This window comes from Salmo salar, chromosome 16 (assembly GCF_965601325.2).
Source record: "Salmo salar chromosome 16, fSalSal1, whole genome shotgun sequence".
NCBI classification, from domain to species: domain Eukaryota; kingdom Metazoa; phylum Chordata; class Actinopteri; order Salmoniformes; family Salmonidae; genus Salmo; species Salmo salar.
The window spans coordinates 16,077,231-16,093,105 of NC_138306.1; the positions used below are offsets into that span (position 1 = coordinate 16,077,231).

Below are 15,875 nucleotides of genomic sequence, written 5' to 3' on the forward strand. Positions count from 1 at the left end.
TAGTGTTAAATCAAAAATATATTTCGATTTAACATATTTTTGGTTACTACATGATTCCATGTGTGTTATTTCATAGTTTTGATGTCTTCACTATTGTTCTACAATGTAGAAAATAGTAAAAATAAAGAAAAACCCTGGAATGAGTAGGTGTGTCCAAACTTTGCTCCTTCTCTTCTTCCTCCCCTCGAAAATGGTGACAGTTCCTCTAGTGAGTGTGCCGGGCCTCCTCCCGCTCCTCCTCTCCCAGAAAACCAAGCTGATGACTGCCAGAGACCCAGCGGTGCTCATGAGAGCGACCCCCCCCCCCCCCCCCCCCCTTCTGTGAACACTGGTAAGCCTACGAATGATGAGACGGATAGCCTGAGTTCCAATATGTAATATACAGTAAATAGGCTACCAGCTAAATACTTCATATAGCTATAGATAGGCTATTAAGGTAGATTGCATTGTCTGCATAATCAGTAGCGGAACGTGGGTAAAATCTCTGGGGAAGCCGAGACAGAAAAAAAAAGCAACATGACAACCTATATGTTGTGATAATTGCGTTGTTTGCTATATAACCTGTTAGTTCATATGCTCTGACACCGTGATATATAGGCCTAAGGCCAAGACAATAAGAAGACACAGTGGCAGAATAAATTTAAGCACACATTTGTTTCATCACAAAACAGGACAGCAACCTCTGTTCGGTGAAGTCCACAAAGCATATTGCTCAAGCAAGTTAATGTTCCAACATTTTCGAACCACTAAACAACTATTGATTTAGAACCACAGAGAGTTATCACAAGTTGCAAAGAAAACAGGAGCTGCCTCCACTATTCCAACACAATTTCAACTATTCAACATCATCAAATGACCTATTCCTAGTCTAATACAGTGACAACTAAAAGATACCAAAAACAATTTAGTCCAACATAAGCTAAATATGATGTGGCTATCCATGGCTCTGATTTGTGTGTGTGTGTGTGTGTGTGTGTGTGTGTGTGTGTGTGTGTGTGTGTGTGTGTGTGTGTGTGTGTGCATGCGTGAGCGTTTGTGCAAGTAGAAAAAACATGTTGACTCACCCTACTTGTAGAGGAACACCAATCCCATCCTCTATTTGTTGTTGATGAATCGGTCTATCACTCTGTTATACAGTACACACTTAGATTTTTTGGGTGGCTAAAATGCTTGCTCGCTAGCCAACTTCCTTTCATGGGCAACGTTATCTAGTTATGATTAGACTTCTATATCTAGCTACATATAGAACTTCCATCCTCTCAGGCCAGGGGCACAATGTATGAATTTATGGCTGGATCAGAATCGCGGTTATAATCTTTGGACAGTACGGAGAATTAAGTAAAACCACAAGTCCAAATCCCTATCTCCATCCATGGCTAATTTAGGAAAGGGCTAATTTTAGTTAGCTAGCTAGCCACCAGAGCACGACAACACAACAAGATGCAAGTTTCTGTCAGTGATGTATGCTCTCGATGTGATGTGTTTTGACTGAAGCGAAGTCCAACCTGGCTTCCCTTGACACTTTTTATTGTGCGCCAGGACCATTAACAGTTGAGCTCACTCAGTTTAGTTCAACGCTGATTGGCAATTTTTTTATTCTCTACGTTTTTTATCAAGGGAGTAAAATTTAGATGGCCTACACAAACAGAGACAGAGGGGCGCTTTTTCGCTCGCTCGGAAGCTTTCACAATACATTCAGTCTCTTGCGAATGGAAGGTACATTATGAAACACTGAGAGACGAAATATACATTATTTTATACGTTTTTTTTTTCTTCATGGTAAATATTTTGGTAAATATTTTGGGGAAGCCTGGCTTCCCGTGAACTGATTGTATTAATTGGTATTAACAGACTGGTTTTACGCAGCACACACTTTCTGTCTAAGATGCAAGAGAGTGGGACGGCTATAGGCCAACGGGACAGTTGTATATAAAAAACATATTAATTGATTACTGATTAGTAAGCTGTTGCATCGAAAATTCATTTTACAATCTGCAATGTTTAGATTTCACACTTTATTTACTGAACAAGTAAATACATTATTGCTGCCAGCCAGCATTCTAAATAGCAGCATTGCGACACCGTATGCCTATAGCTAAGTGAAACATAAGTGTTAGGCTTAACATAAGAAAATTACGACCAAATAAAAATGAACATGTACCCATTAAAGCAAAGCTATAGGCTACTCAAGCACCAGCACCATATAATCTGATAGTCTATCGATAAGAGGCTGCGTAAATGCCGCATTTTCAGAACCATGGACAGTGATTGGTAGTCTATTTTGTGAGTGGCTGACCCATTCGATTTTTGTGGTAGGGGGGGCTCCAAAGGAACTGCGCTACGTCAGTGGACATGGCAGTGTGCAGTGCAATGGCGATTGAGTCGTCCATTGATCTGTTGCGGCGGTATGCAAATTGTACTGGGTCCAGGCTGTCAGGTGAAATGGAGATGATATGGTCCATAACTAGCCTCTCAAATTACAGAAGTGAGAGTTGGACTGTACTGTTCTGTACTTTGAATGTGTCATTCACAACATAATATTTATGGCAAAAAATACATGTCAACATCACTTTCAATGGTATTGTTGATTTTATGGTAGCATGTACAACTTCACTGTATTGAAGTGAATTTCTTGCAATGAAAAAGCGTGTCACAAACGGCAGTGCACTAGGAGGGATACATATTTAAAAACAGCTGGCCTGATGATATGGGATATGCAACGTAATCTGAACATGTCTAATGTGCAACAACTTATGCCACTGCTTTTGTATACACGAGAGGCCGACAAAGGCTACTGTACAGTAATAAACACTAAAAGGGATGTGCTACAATAAAAAGACAAATGTATGTTCTCTGCTTGCAGACCTGCCATTATTCTCTCTCTGAATGTTTAGCTCTATTTCTTGATGAGGGCTTTGTCCTCTGTTGAAAGAGATAACTCAGGAGATAATAAATATTCAATCCATGGCCACTGCAGAGGAAACAGTGCTGCAATGTCACTACAACATTTCATCGAATTTTCCATCTCTGCCGCAATTTATGTGTCATTGTCGTAAAAAGGCCATGTATCACGCTGCAAATAATATTCAGGTGAAAATTAATGACCTGAACGTCTCACTGGGACTGTAGCGATAGGAGTTAATGGAGCATAACAAGACAAAAAAAGATTGTGATTTCCAGGACATTAAAAACAAGATGCATAAAATCAAGATGTACATATTAAAACAAGTCATAATTCTCAAGTTGTCCAAAGAGTTCTCTCTAGAGGCCCCGGAACATCTCTGTCTGACACCAGAGATTGTCGGTACAGATAACTGTGCAATCTCTTGGGGACACAAAAACCATCATCACATCAATATAAGCACATAACACATTCCATATTTCCCTTTTACAATATAAGCCACATTCTTAGACAGTGAATATAGACCCTGGAGGAACAATATGGTTTAATAATATGGCATCAATGATCCCCATGAGTTACAACATCTGTTAAAATATCACTGCAACAGGAACTTTTCCAAAACAACGTGGACAGTCAACGTCCTCATACTCCCCTTTGTACTCTTCAATTGGCTGCAGGTACTGTGGGGGGGAGGGAATATTCTATGGTATGAATCAACCAAAACATATATTCCATTATCATGTAATTATATAAAAGATTTGCATCCCTACTTATTTTTCTACTATATTATTGACTTTATGTTTGTTTTACTCCATGTGTAACTGTGTTGTTGTATGTGTCAAACTGCTTACTTTATCTTGGCCAGGTCGCAATTGTTAATGAGAACTTGTTCTCAACTGGCCTACCTGGTTAAATAAAGGTGAAATAAAAAATAAATGAAAAAATATGGTAGAGAAACTAGTCACTATGTTACGAACGTTGTTGTAATAATCGGACCAAGGTGCAGCGTGGAATGGTTTCATCATCTTTATTCGAGTGAAACGCACAGAAAACAATATAGAGCAAAACGAAACGTGACGCCAATGTAGTGCTCGCAGGCAACTATACATAGACAAGATCCCACAACAAACAGGTGGGAAAAGGCTGCCTAAATATGATCCCCAATCAGAGACAACGATAGACAGCTGTCTCTGATTGGGAACCATACCAGGCCAACATAGAAATACAAAAACTAGAGTACCCACCCTAGTCACACCCTGACCTAACCAAAATAGAGAATAAAAAGGCTCTCTAAGGTCAGGGCGTGACACACTAGACATCAATTTAGGTTTGTAAAGTCTGTCTCCTTTCACTGCTTTCAGCCTTAGTTTAGAAGGATTTGTTGAAACTAGAGGTCGACCGATTATGATTTTTCAACGCCGATACCGATTATTGGGGGACCAAACAAAGCCGATGCCGATTAATCGGCCAATTTTTTTATTTATTTATTTGTAATAATGACAATTACAACAATACTGAATGAACACTTATTTTAACTTAATATAATACATAAATACTATCAATTTAGCCTCAAATAAATAATGAAACATGTTCAATTTGGTTTAAATAATGCAAAAACAAAGTGTTGCAGAAGAAAGTAAAAGTGCAATATGTGCCATGTAAAAAAGCTAACGTTTAAGTTCCTTGCTCAGAACATGAGAACATATGAAAGCTGGTGGTTCCTTTTAACATGAGTCTTCAATATTCCCAGGTAAGAAGTTTTAGGTTGTAGTTATTATAGGAATTATAGAACTATTTCTCTCTATACGATTTGTATTTCATATACCTTTGACTATTGGATGTTCTTATAGGCACTTTAGTATTGCCAGTGTAACAGTATAGCTTCCGCCCCTCTCCTCGCTCCTACCTGGGCTCGAACCAGGAACACATCGACAACAGCCATCCTCAAAGCAGCGTTACCCATGTAGAGCAAGGGGAACAACCACTCCCAAGTCTCAGAGCGAGTGACGTTTGAAACGCTATTAGCGCACACCCCGCTAACTAGCTAGCCATTTCACATCGGTTACACCAGCCTAATCTCGGGGGTTGAAGTCATAAAGAGCGCAATGCTAAAAGAATTGCGAAGAGCTGCTGGCAAACGCACGAAGGTGCTGTTTGAATGAATGCTTACGAGCCTGCTGCTGCCGCCTACCATCACTCAGTCAGACTGCTCTATCAAATATCAAATCATAGACTTAATTATAACATAATAACACACATAAATACGAGCCTTTGGTAATTAATATGGTCAAATCCGGAAACGATCATTTCGAAAACGAAACCTTTATTATTTCAGTGAAATACGGAACCGTTCCGTATTTTATCTAACGGGTGGCATCCTTAAGTCTAAATATTCCTGTTACATTGCACAACCTTCAATGTTATGTCATAATTATGTACAATTCTGGCAAAATAATTACGGCCTTTGTTAGTAATAAATGGACTTCACACAGTTCGCAATGAGCCAGGCGGCCCAAACTACTGCATATACCCTGACTGCTTGCACGGAACGCAAGAGAAGTGACACAACGTCACTTTCCTAGTTATAAGAAATTCATGTTAGCAGGCAATATTAACTAAATATGCAGGTTTAAAAATATACACTTGTGTATTGATTTTAAAGAAAGGCATTGATGTTTATGGTTAGGTACATTGGTGCAACGACAGTGCTTTTTTTGCAAATGCGCTTGTTAAATCATCACCCGTTTGTCGAAGTAGGCTGTGATCCGATGAGAAATTAACAGGCACCGCATCGATTATATGCAACGCAGGACATGTTAGATAACTACACATGGTTGATGATATTACTAGTTTAACTAGTGATTATGTTAAGATTGATAGTTTTTTTATAACATAAGTTTAATGCTAGCTAGCAACTTACCTTGCCTTCTTGCTGCCCTCGCGTAACAGGTAGTCAGCCTGCCATGCAGGCTCCTCGTGGAGTGCAATGTAAGGCAGGTGGTTGGAGCGTTGGACTAGTAACCGGAAGGTTGCTTGCAAAAACGAATCCCCGAGGTGACAAGGTAAAAATCTGTTGTTCTGCCCCTGAACAAGGCAGTTAACCCCCGTTCCTAGGCCGTCATTGAAAATAAGAATGTGTTTTTAATCTGACTTGCCTAGTTAAATAAAGGTAAAATAAATAAATATATAGTGTTTTTCATGGACCCAAGGTCACTTGCCATGTGTGTGCACCTGTGTGTATTCAAGGCACTCATTGCTTTAACAGCACACAATCCCTCCTGCAACAAAAATGCAAACACGCTTTTTGACAGTCCAAAGATGGAATTATATTATTGCCTCTATGTTAGTTTTTCAGAAAAACAACAGAAAAGACCACATATTTTGATGTTGGCAAGTCATACTGCATTACACATTGTATACAGTACATGTCTTTAGCTGTCCTGTGTGGGTGGTTTCACGGTCAGTAACTCTAAAGCTAATAAACCTCTGCTCTATGACTTAATTGGATGTTTTTCCGTATTTTTTCTCTGGCTTACATGCATTTCTGAGCCTGTTAAATTCTCTCGATGAAAGATATGCAAGCAGAGTTTGCTCACGGAAATCCATGTGGACGTGATGACAGTCCTCTTGGTTGCTATTTGTATTTGTATGTTATTTCAAAGCTTTTATGGCCATCTAGTTTTACCATTCTCAAACATGAAGCCATGGTTTTACATTGCAGCCAGAAAGCTGGTTATCTTAGGATGTTACACTGACTGGATACTATGGGGCGATGCTATACTGGATCTGTGGCTCTCTTACTGGATCTGTGGCTCTCTTACTGGATCTGTGGCTCTCTTACTGGATCTGTGGCTCTCTTACTGGATCTGTGGCTCTCTTACTGGATCTGTGGATCTCTTACTGGATCTGTGGATCTCTTACTGGATCTGTGGCTCTCTTACTGGATCTGTGGATCTCTTAAGACAGGTTTAAATTGAAACGTTCTTGGATGCAGACAGCAGTCAGATGGATATGTCACTTGAAATCATAGGCTTACATAAAAAGCAATCACTATCATATTTCACTTTGCACTCAAGATAGTTGACAATATAAAATGTATCACCACTTAAGCTGTTGCGATTTTGAGTAATATACGTTTCGATCTTTCCATTTTAACATTATGGCATAACTATCTCCGTATGCTAAAGTGGAATACGCTGCTACAGTAACCCCCCCCCCCCCATTCAAGACCGGTGAAATGTGAGATGCGAAACTAAATGAAACGTTATTGCCCCCTCTGTAGTGGAGGATTTGATCTGATCTGACCTCCATGCAGCCTCTTAGCGTTAGCTGTGCTGAACGATAAACCTTCCCTCCTGGGACACCAGTGTCCCTGAGCCACATTTGGATTCAATTTGCAGCAGACATTCTTTGTTGTTAAAAAATGATATTTCACTTTTAAGGCGTTGCACAGGGTGGTCATTGCATTGTCGTGCAAAGTTAGAGTGGGGAGCGTTCCCTGCGATCCGATAGCTGTGGATTTATGGTGCCCAGTTGTGGTGGGGCTTTGTCACAGCTCTTGCTGACAGGCCCGGTGCTGGAAAAGCCACCATTGCCTCTGGCTGCTCCTCCAGCTCCCCACACCCACTGTGGTTGGAGGGGTGGAGGAGAGCCAGGACTGGGTGGGGGTGTAGAGACAACAATTCTGATGTCTCATTGTCTCCTCTCTGTTGGTCGAAAATCTGAGGTTTTCAGGGAGAAGAATGGGTACCTTGAGATCTCTCACCTGTGCAGTCTGTAGGGATTGTGAGGGACAGGTTCTACTTCTCTTTAGCTGGTGAGGTCAAGCTAACGTGCCTTTATAAGCAGAGCCCAGAGAACAGTCTAGTTTCAACTAGAGGTCGACCGATTAATCGGAATGGCCGATTAATTAGGGCCGATTTAAAGTTTTTATAACACTCGGTATATTTGGGCACCGATTTGCCGATTTTTATTTTATATTATTTTAAAAAAAATTTAACACCTTTACTTAACTAGGCAAGTCAATTATGAACAAATTCTTATTTACAATGACGGCCAACCCCGGCCAAACCGGGACAACGCTGGACCAATTTTGCGCCGTCCTATGGGACTCCCAATCACGGTTGGATGTGATACAGCCTGGATTTGAACTAGGGACTGTAGTGACACCTCTTGCACTGAGATGCAGTGCTTTAGACCACTCAGGGTCCCTAAATATAGAGTCCCATGTATTATTACATGCACCACGCACACAGAAACACATGCCCGCACACATACACACACACATACTCACAAAGCACAACAACAAATATGATATGAGCTTCTCAAAGAGAACATCGCTGACCTTCTATTGAACAATGTACAACAGCCCTGAAACATTTAAACCTGGTCTGAAATCAAGCTTTTCATATGCGATCATGAGGTAACGTTTTCATATGAGCCGGCAATTAGGCTGCCGACAAGGGTAATTATGGAGAAATTAGAGTGACATTAAATGTTGTGTTTGTGGTTACAGCACAAATCTGTTCTGCATATGCCTCAGTGTTGAAACAAGATTAATTAACAACAATGGTGGAGAGGATGAGCAGAGTGAAAGGAAACAGTGGCATCCATTAAGAGAGTCCCTTTTATGTTGTAATCAGAAAATGTTCATATCCTCATATGGTTAACAGGATATATGACCCTGGTATCTGACTGCAAACCAAATTCAAGGGTTAAAGATGGAGCTAAATGGTAACGTGTCTTCAATCGCAGAGGGTTATGGTTAAAGTGAAGGTACATTTACTTCAAGTCAAGCCAAGGGCATTAGGACCAGGTTACCTTTCTGAGACTATAGGAAGACTGAAAACAAGGCAGGTTAAATCTTTCACATTTTTGCATTAACTTACTTCATGCTGAAATTTGCCCATTCTTTTTTTTTTTTACAAAGGCAGGCAGACAGGTCAGTATACAGTGCAGTCCAAATCTATAGCATCACACTGATTATTATACATAAATCTGAGAAATACATGTACATTTTATTCAGTAGTTCCAAAGCTCATTAGCTATGTGCAATAAATCATGGTAGATTGGTGTGTATTAAATCTAGCTCGAATAACACCATTTCCTGTGTTTAGAAGAAATTCAACCAACGTACGTCTTTACAATGCCAATACTTGAATATAATAAATGACACAGGGAAAGGCTGTGTAAGTTGTGAGTTCACCCCAAGAGCATGCAGTACTGTATCTGCATTTGAAAATCTGTCGATGTGCCTTTGAGCAAGGCACTTAACCCTAATTGCTCCTGTAAGTCACTCTGGATAAGAGCGTCTGCTAAGTAAAGGAAATGAAGTAAATGAACTAGAGACTGAAACTCGAGGAGCTGGACAGATGCACCTTGACTGTCTAAACGGCTGGCTGTGTTTGCTATCTGGAGCTCCACAGTAAGTCTATCCATATCTCAATGCCGTATTCAGCTGAGAGTGCAGCAGCTGATGGGAACAGGATTAGTGCTTTTGGCTCCACACGTTTCATATGCTGACGTAACACAGATCTTTCCACTTGAATTCATCTCAATGTTAACACATAACAGTCCTGTAACCATAAACATTGGCCAGGAAACATAAAGAACTGTGCGTATATGATCAATCAATACAGACTCCTTTGGCTGAGTCTGCACCTTGATGACAGATAAGGGCAGAACTAGGAATATGTGCATTTATCTACATCAGCTGAGGCTTTGTTGTCTATCGAACTGCATGGTTAAAGGGGAATGGAAACACTTTAGGAAGTTTATCTAAGCAAAGAGATGTGTTCAATACACTATTACTAAAACATGTGCATTTAAAATAAAAACATCTCTATATTTAGTATTTTGATCGTCCAATAGGTTTATTTGAGCTATGGTCAGCGCCATTTTAAATTGCTATAGTAACGACTGACGCCAGTGCATCACTAGCAGGAATCATCAAATTGTCTGTGGTATTGAGTTTTCGCCCGGAGAGTGAATTGAAGAGAGTGAGGTTAGGTGCGGACAACGAAGATGGCAACAACAAGTAGTAATTTAAACATGAACTGTATAGAGCCAGGCTGTATGTATTAGCTCCAAAAAAAAATCCCTCGGTAAGCTACCATCGGCTGCCCGAGGACCCACAACTTTTGAAGAAGTGGCTCCATGTCCTGAAGAGGAAGGACATGCCAGCTCGAGCTAGCAGGGTCCGCAGACAGCACTTTTTGGAGGCAGACTTCGCAATGAAGGGCACTTTCGATGCAGCAACTGGGAGTTTCTGAATGGAAAGGAGTCATAGGCCTACGTTGAAGCCCTCTGCTTGCGCCTCCATTTTACATTTGGAGGGTTATCGTGTAGGGGTTACCGACCGACCATCATCAACATCGCTGACTTCGGAGTCAAGCAAAAGCGACTGGACGGAGGAGGCGACGCGAGTCAATGCAATGGAGTCTGAGGTAACGTTAACCGGTCTCGGCTGTTGTTGACTAGGCTAGCGTTAGACACTGCTGGACAACGTTGTTGCAACTCTAGTTGAAGATAACTAGCTAATTGCACCTGAAGGGTTTTGTGGAACACCCCCGAGCAAATAACGTTAGCAAGCAACTCAACTGCAACTATAATTGCAACATAGTTTCTCTGTGTACCCCTTAGTAGGTAGTTACTGTAGCTAGCTTCCACCTCAGATAGTCAAGTACTGTAATACATTTTGTTTGACAGATTTTGTTTTTGAAATGTTTTGCTAGCCCCACCTCATTTAGCTAGACTGAAGTTGACATAGCTAAATGCCGCTGTATTTTCTGTGTGTGTGTACGTTGACAAAGCATACAAGACATGTAGCTTGTTAATGCCAACTGATATATTAGGGTTTAATTGTCTTAACAAAACGTTTGTTTGTTTTCAGGATGACATCTTCATCCCTGAAAAGGTTTTCATCCTGGAGGAGACTGTGCAGGAGGCAAAGGAGGTACATGCAAATCCATGTTATTTCTAAGGCTATTGTTTATTTCAAGTGGATTGGTTCTTGAATATAACTATAGTCTAACAGATGCCTTAATTGTTTTCTACCAACAGGAAAGAATGGTTAGTACAGCATGCCAAACTGACCCCTGGGTGCCAGACTGTTCCTGTGCTGCGGTGGAGAAGAGGTCCACTGGGACCATCACTAAAGCGCTCTGGGCCCAGCTAGATTGAGCCCACGACCATCAGTATACAACCGAGTCCGGCCCCTAAACGCCACAGATGGAGCTGACGGAGAGTGAGATCAGTGAAGACCAGAACTCACTGTATGAACCTGCGGGCTCAGAATCACAATCATCACAGTATGAGCCAAAATATACTACCAATCACTTTGTGGGAGCGGGCTGGTGTTCCGAAAATGGAAAAGGAACAAGCCATGGACAGCGAATTCAAAGAAACAACCATCCATAAAGGGAATCGGAGTGGAATTGTGTTTCCAAAGATTTTTTACCCGTTTCAACAGATGTGCTACCTTGTCCCGGTCCTGCTGTTTCGACTCTCTCTCTCAACCTATGAATGCTCAGCGATGAAAAGCCAACTGACATTTGCTCCTGAGGTGTTGTTATAATTTTGATGTAAAAACGGCTTTTGTGAAACACATTTGATAGATTGTTTGTTGTGCTGGATGCTGTGTATTCACTAACTGTCCTAGTGATGGGACATTTATGTCTGTAACATATTTTGGTGTGTATTTAATCTGCATCTTAACTTCTTAAAGTGGCAATCAGCAGTAGAAACAATAACAAAGTGTCTCCCTGCTCCTCTTTCGATAAAAAGCTGAGGGATGGGGCTGGAGAAATCTAACCACTCTCAAATTCATAGACGGGCCTATAGATGCAAGGACTGACCATCCATGATATCAAAATTGTAGTCCTGTTTCTATGACCTGTTTCCATTACCATGTACCCAGTTCGCTTTGGATAAAGGCGTCTGCTAAATGGCATCTATTATTAAAGTCTGCTTTGGCTCTGCCAACTAGCTGCCCAGTGTAGTTACCATTACTTTCTAATAGATGGCAGCCAAAGCTAGTTGAAGTCACTACTCTAGCGACAGGGACACGGGATTAGTGGGCGTTGAAAGTAGTTTTATCTTCAAAGCAAGTTTATCTGGTTACGCTTATATCTGTTGTTATAGTGGACAAGCTAACTAATACTATTTTTACATTATTACAGCAGGCTAGATTTACTAAACAGGTATTATTCAAACTCAAACCCTATGTAAACGCGTTTGCTTCTGGATATGTGCGCCTTATGGAAGAAACAACACACGCAGGTATGAGACGCCGTACACCTAGTCTAATTCTCCCTTGTGTCCATAGGGTGAACTGGCGATAAACTGCCAGTCTGTATGCTCTGCAAACAAAATCATCAGAAACGTTATTCTGATACCGAAGCTAAATCACAATGCACTTTCCATTATTGGTTAGAATGAGTTTTCATGAATCATGATGCTGTCTGCGATTCCAACTCCGGTCGTCTAATCTAAAGGTAAATGTGTTACCATTGTGCCAAACAGAGCTGGTAATAAACATCGTTGTAGGATACTGATTAAACAGTTGAAGTTGGAAGTTTATGTACACCTTAGCCAAATACATTTAAACTCCGTTTCACAATACTCTTAGCGAGTATTGGCGCAACAAGCGCATTCCAAGAGGACTGAGAATACAGAAGGAACCTACAATAGGGAAAAACGACAAAACTTTCGTTCATCAATGGGGTGATATACTCAATAAATGTTCACTAGATTTAATGTTATTAATCGTTGAGCATGTGTCGAAGGAAGCAAAAGAAGTTGAAGTTAAGATTAGCGAACATGAGGTTGTGATGAAGGAGATTCTAGGCCTTAATTTTACAGCCATAGACGACGCGATCAACCAGTCCATTGGGAAATACAGAGACTCTCTACAAGCAACAAAGATCAAGAAATATCAGCGTGACACAGAGGATTACCAGCTTAACCAGGTGTATGCATGGGAAGGCCCAAGGACAGGAGCACGGAGAGGCCGACGTAGGGACGCACCACTGATTGAGGGACGCAGATACGCAGCAGCAGGAGGACATGGAAATGTGGACACAGAGGCATCCACCGAGAGCGAATTCCCTACAGACAGTGACTCCAGCTATCATGGCACACAGCCGGTTTTTCTAGCCCGGAAGCAACACAAGGCTCTACGAAAGAAAAGAAACGATGTAGGAGAGGCAAGCGGTCGAAGAGGAGACCAGGATCACAGGCCGTGGACACGGAGCTACAGCAGGACGCGGTAATTAACCTCTCCAAAAAAGACCTTACTGACGCTCAAGTCTCAGTCTTATCTAAGGGTCTCTCTTTTGTACCTACATGTACAGATAAACCTTTTGATACGAAAGTAGATCTGTTCAAATTCTTCCGTAAGATTAAACTTAAGCATGTGTTTTCACAAAACACTGTTTCGGGCCAAGAAACACATCAACGAACTGGCACACATTTTAAGCCCAAAAGCAAATTCTGTCCCATAGTTAACAATTCTTCGATTAATACCTATTGTAGGTTAGTCGAACAAGAAGCCATGTCAGTGTATACGAGACAAACAAACCACATTCAGAAAAATCTCACTAGAACAGAAGAACAGGCACTTAATGAATTAATGAAAGATTCATCGTTGGTTATTAAACCTGCAGACAAGGGGGGTGCTGTAGTTGTTTTAGACTATGAAAAATATAAAGAAGAAATTCAGAGACAACTCAGTAATGAACGTTTCTATAGAAAACTAAGTGTTGATCCCACACAGGTGTTCCAAAGGGATATATGCTCTAGTTTGGAGCAAGCCCTATTAAACCACCTTATCTCAAAACCTGAATATGAATATCTTTGCTGCAAATGTGCCATACGTCCATGCCTCTACATTTTACCGAAATTACACAAACCTAAAACACAACAAGGCAATTATCCAGGCAGACCAGTGGTTGCAGGAATAGGCTCAATGCTAGAGCCATTGTCGAACTTTGTAGACGCTTTTATTAAAACTCATGTGCAAGCATTGCCATCATATGTAAAAGACTCTATAGACTTCATAAACAAGATCTCACCAATAACGGGTTTGAATGAAGACTGTATTCTGGTCACATTAGATGTCGAGAGTCTATATACCAGCATTCCCCATACGGGGGGCTGGCAGCACTAGCTCACTATTTGGGAGACAGAGATACTAATGAATATCCACCAACAAACTTTATTTTAGAGCTGGCAGAATATGTTTTAAAGTATAACTATTTTAGGTTTGATGATGAATACTACCTCCAAACGAATGGAACGTCGATGGGCTCCACATTCGCTCCGAGCTATGCTAACCTTTATGTGGGTCTATTTGAAGAACGTTTAGTCATTAACAAAAACGAAAATCCATTTTTGAATAAAATCCTGAAGTGGTATCGATATATTGACGACATTTTTTGCATATGGGAAGGAACTGAACAAGAGCTGTCAGATTTTATGGCACTACTCAATGACATGGATCCCAATCTCAAATTTACTATTGAAAGTGACACTCAACGCGTTCATTACCTCGATATGTGGATTGAGAAATCAAATGGAACCCTGTTTACAACTCTGTATCGAAAAGAAACAGACAGAAATACTCTATTACAGGGGGACAGCTTCCACCCTGAGCCATTAAAAAGAGGACTTCCTAGAAGCCAGTTTTTCAGACTGCGCCGTATATGCTATTCCAATGATGATTATCTAGAAAAAGCAGCGGAGATGCGCACTAGGTTTCTAAGAAGAGGCTATTCGCCACAATGTGTGGATGAAGCTCTTCATTTGGCATTGGGAAAAACACGAGATGAATTGTTACAAAAAAGACCAGCTAAAGCAAAAGAACACTCCGTTATGTTCACAACCACATATACTTTGAATTCGCGAAAAGTGGGAGGTGTGGTTAAGAAACATTGGCATATTTTATCATCGGACCCAGCTTTGCCGGCTGAATTCAAGAATCCACCACACATTGTGTATAGGAGAGGTCGCAATTTGCGCGATAAATTGGTTCATGCCAACTGCCAGCCACGAAAGAAAATCAGCCAGGCTCTTTTACGCCCGCTACCAAATGGTAGCTATAAATGTAGAGGATGCGCACAGTGCAACAATATGATGAAGTGTGAATATTTCTGCCACCCACACACAGGAAAACGGTTTCAAATTAACGATATCATCACGTGCACCACCACCCATGTTATTTACATTATTAAATGTCCATGTGGGCTCTGCTATGTCGGTAAAACCTCCCGCTCTCTCAAACAGAGAATTAGTGAACATAAAAGTTCAATCAGGAGAAACGACAGGGATTATCCAGTCGCAGTACATTTTAATGACCAAAAGCATGACATTTCTACCTTTAGATTTTGTGGCATATAGAAAGTCAAGATATCAGACAGGGGAGGTGATATTAATAATACTCTGAGCAAAAGAGAATGTTTTTGGATTTTCACCCTCCAGACATTATTTCGTAAAGGACTTAATGATGAAATGCCTATGTATGTTATGTTGTGAATTTAAAATATGTTCCTATTTAAGATTACTTTGTTTTTTCGTATGATGTACCCAATGATTAATGAAAACTTGCTATGTCCTCGTTGTGATTTTATGGACGTGTTCGGTACGTCTTGTCTATACACTTTTGTAATATTTGTGAAATGCATATTGTTATGTTTGGTAGCACTTATTTATTTTTCCTTTGCCTCCAACCCCTTTCCATACGTGGAACGGATGTGGGTGGGGCTAGGTCTACATAGAGGTGCTGTTTTCTGAAAATTCACAAAAGCTCTGACGAAGGCCGTTAGTCCGATACGTAAGCTTATTAAATATCAGTGATACTATCAAGAACAGTGTGCGGTTTCCTTTTTTCATTCAAAGGTAAATGTGTTACCATTGTGCCAAACAGAGCTGGTAATAAACATCGTTGTAGGATACTGATTAAACAGTTGAAGTTGGA

At 40.7% G+C, this 15,875-nt stretch overlaps 1 long non-coding RNA gene across 1 annotated transcript; it reads left to right on the plus strand.

The window, feature by feature from the left end:
- Positions 1-10,010: 10,010 nt before the first annotated feature.
- LOC145861085 (uncharacterized) lies at positions 10,011-11,305 on the plus strand. The gene is made up of 3 exons (XR_014380856.1): positions 10,011-10,347; positions 10,794-10,856; positions 10,964-11,305. It is a non-coding gene; the product is annotated as an uncharacterized LOC145861085 (long non-coding RNA).
- The last annotated feature ends 4,570 nt before the right edge of the window (positions 11,306-15,875 follow it).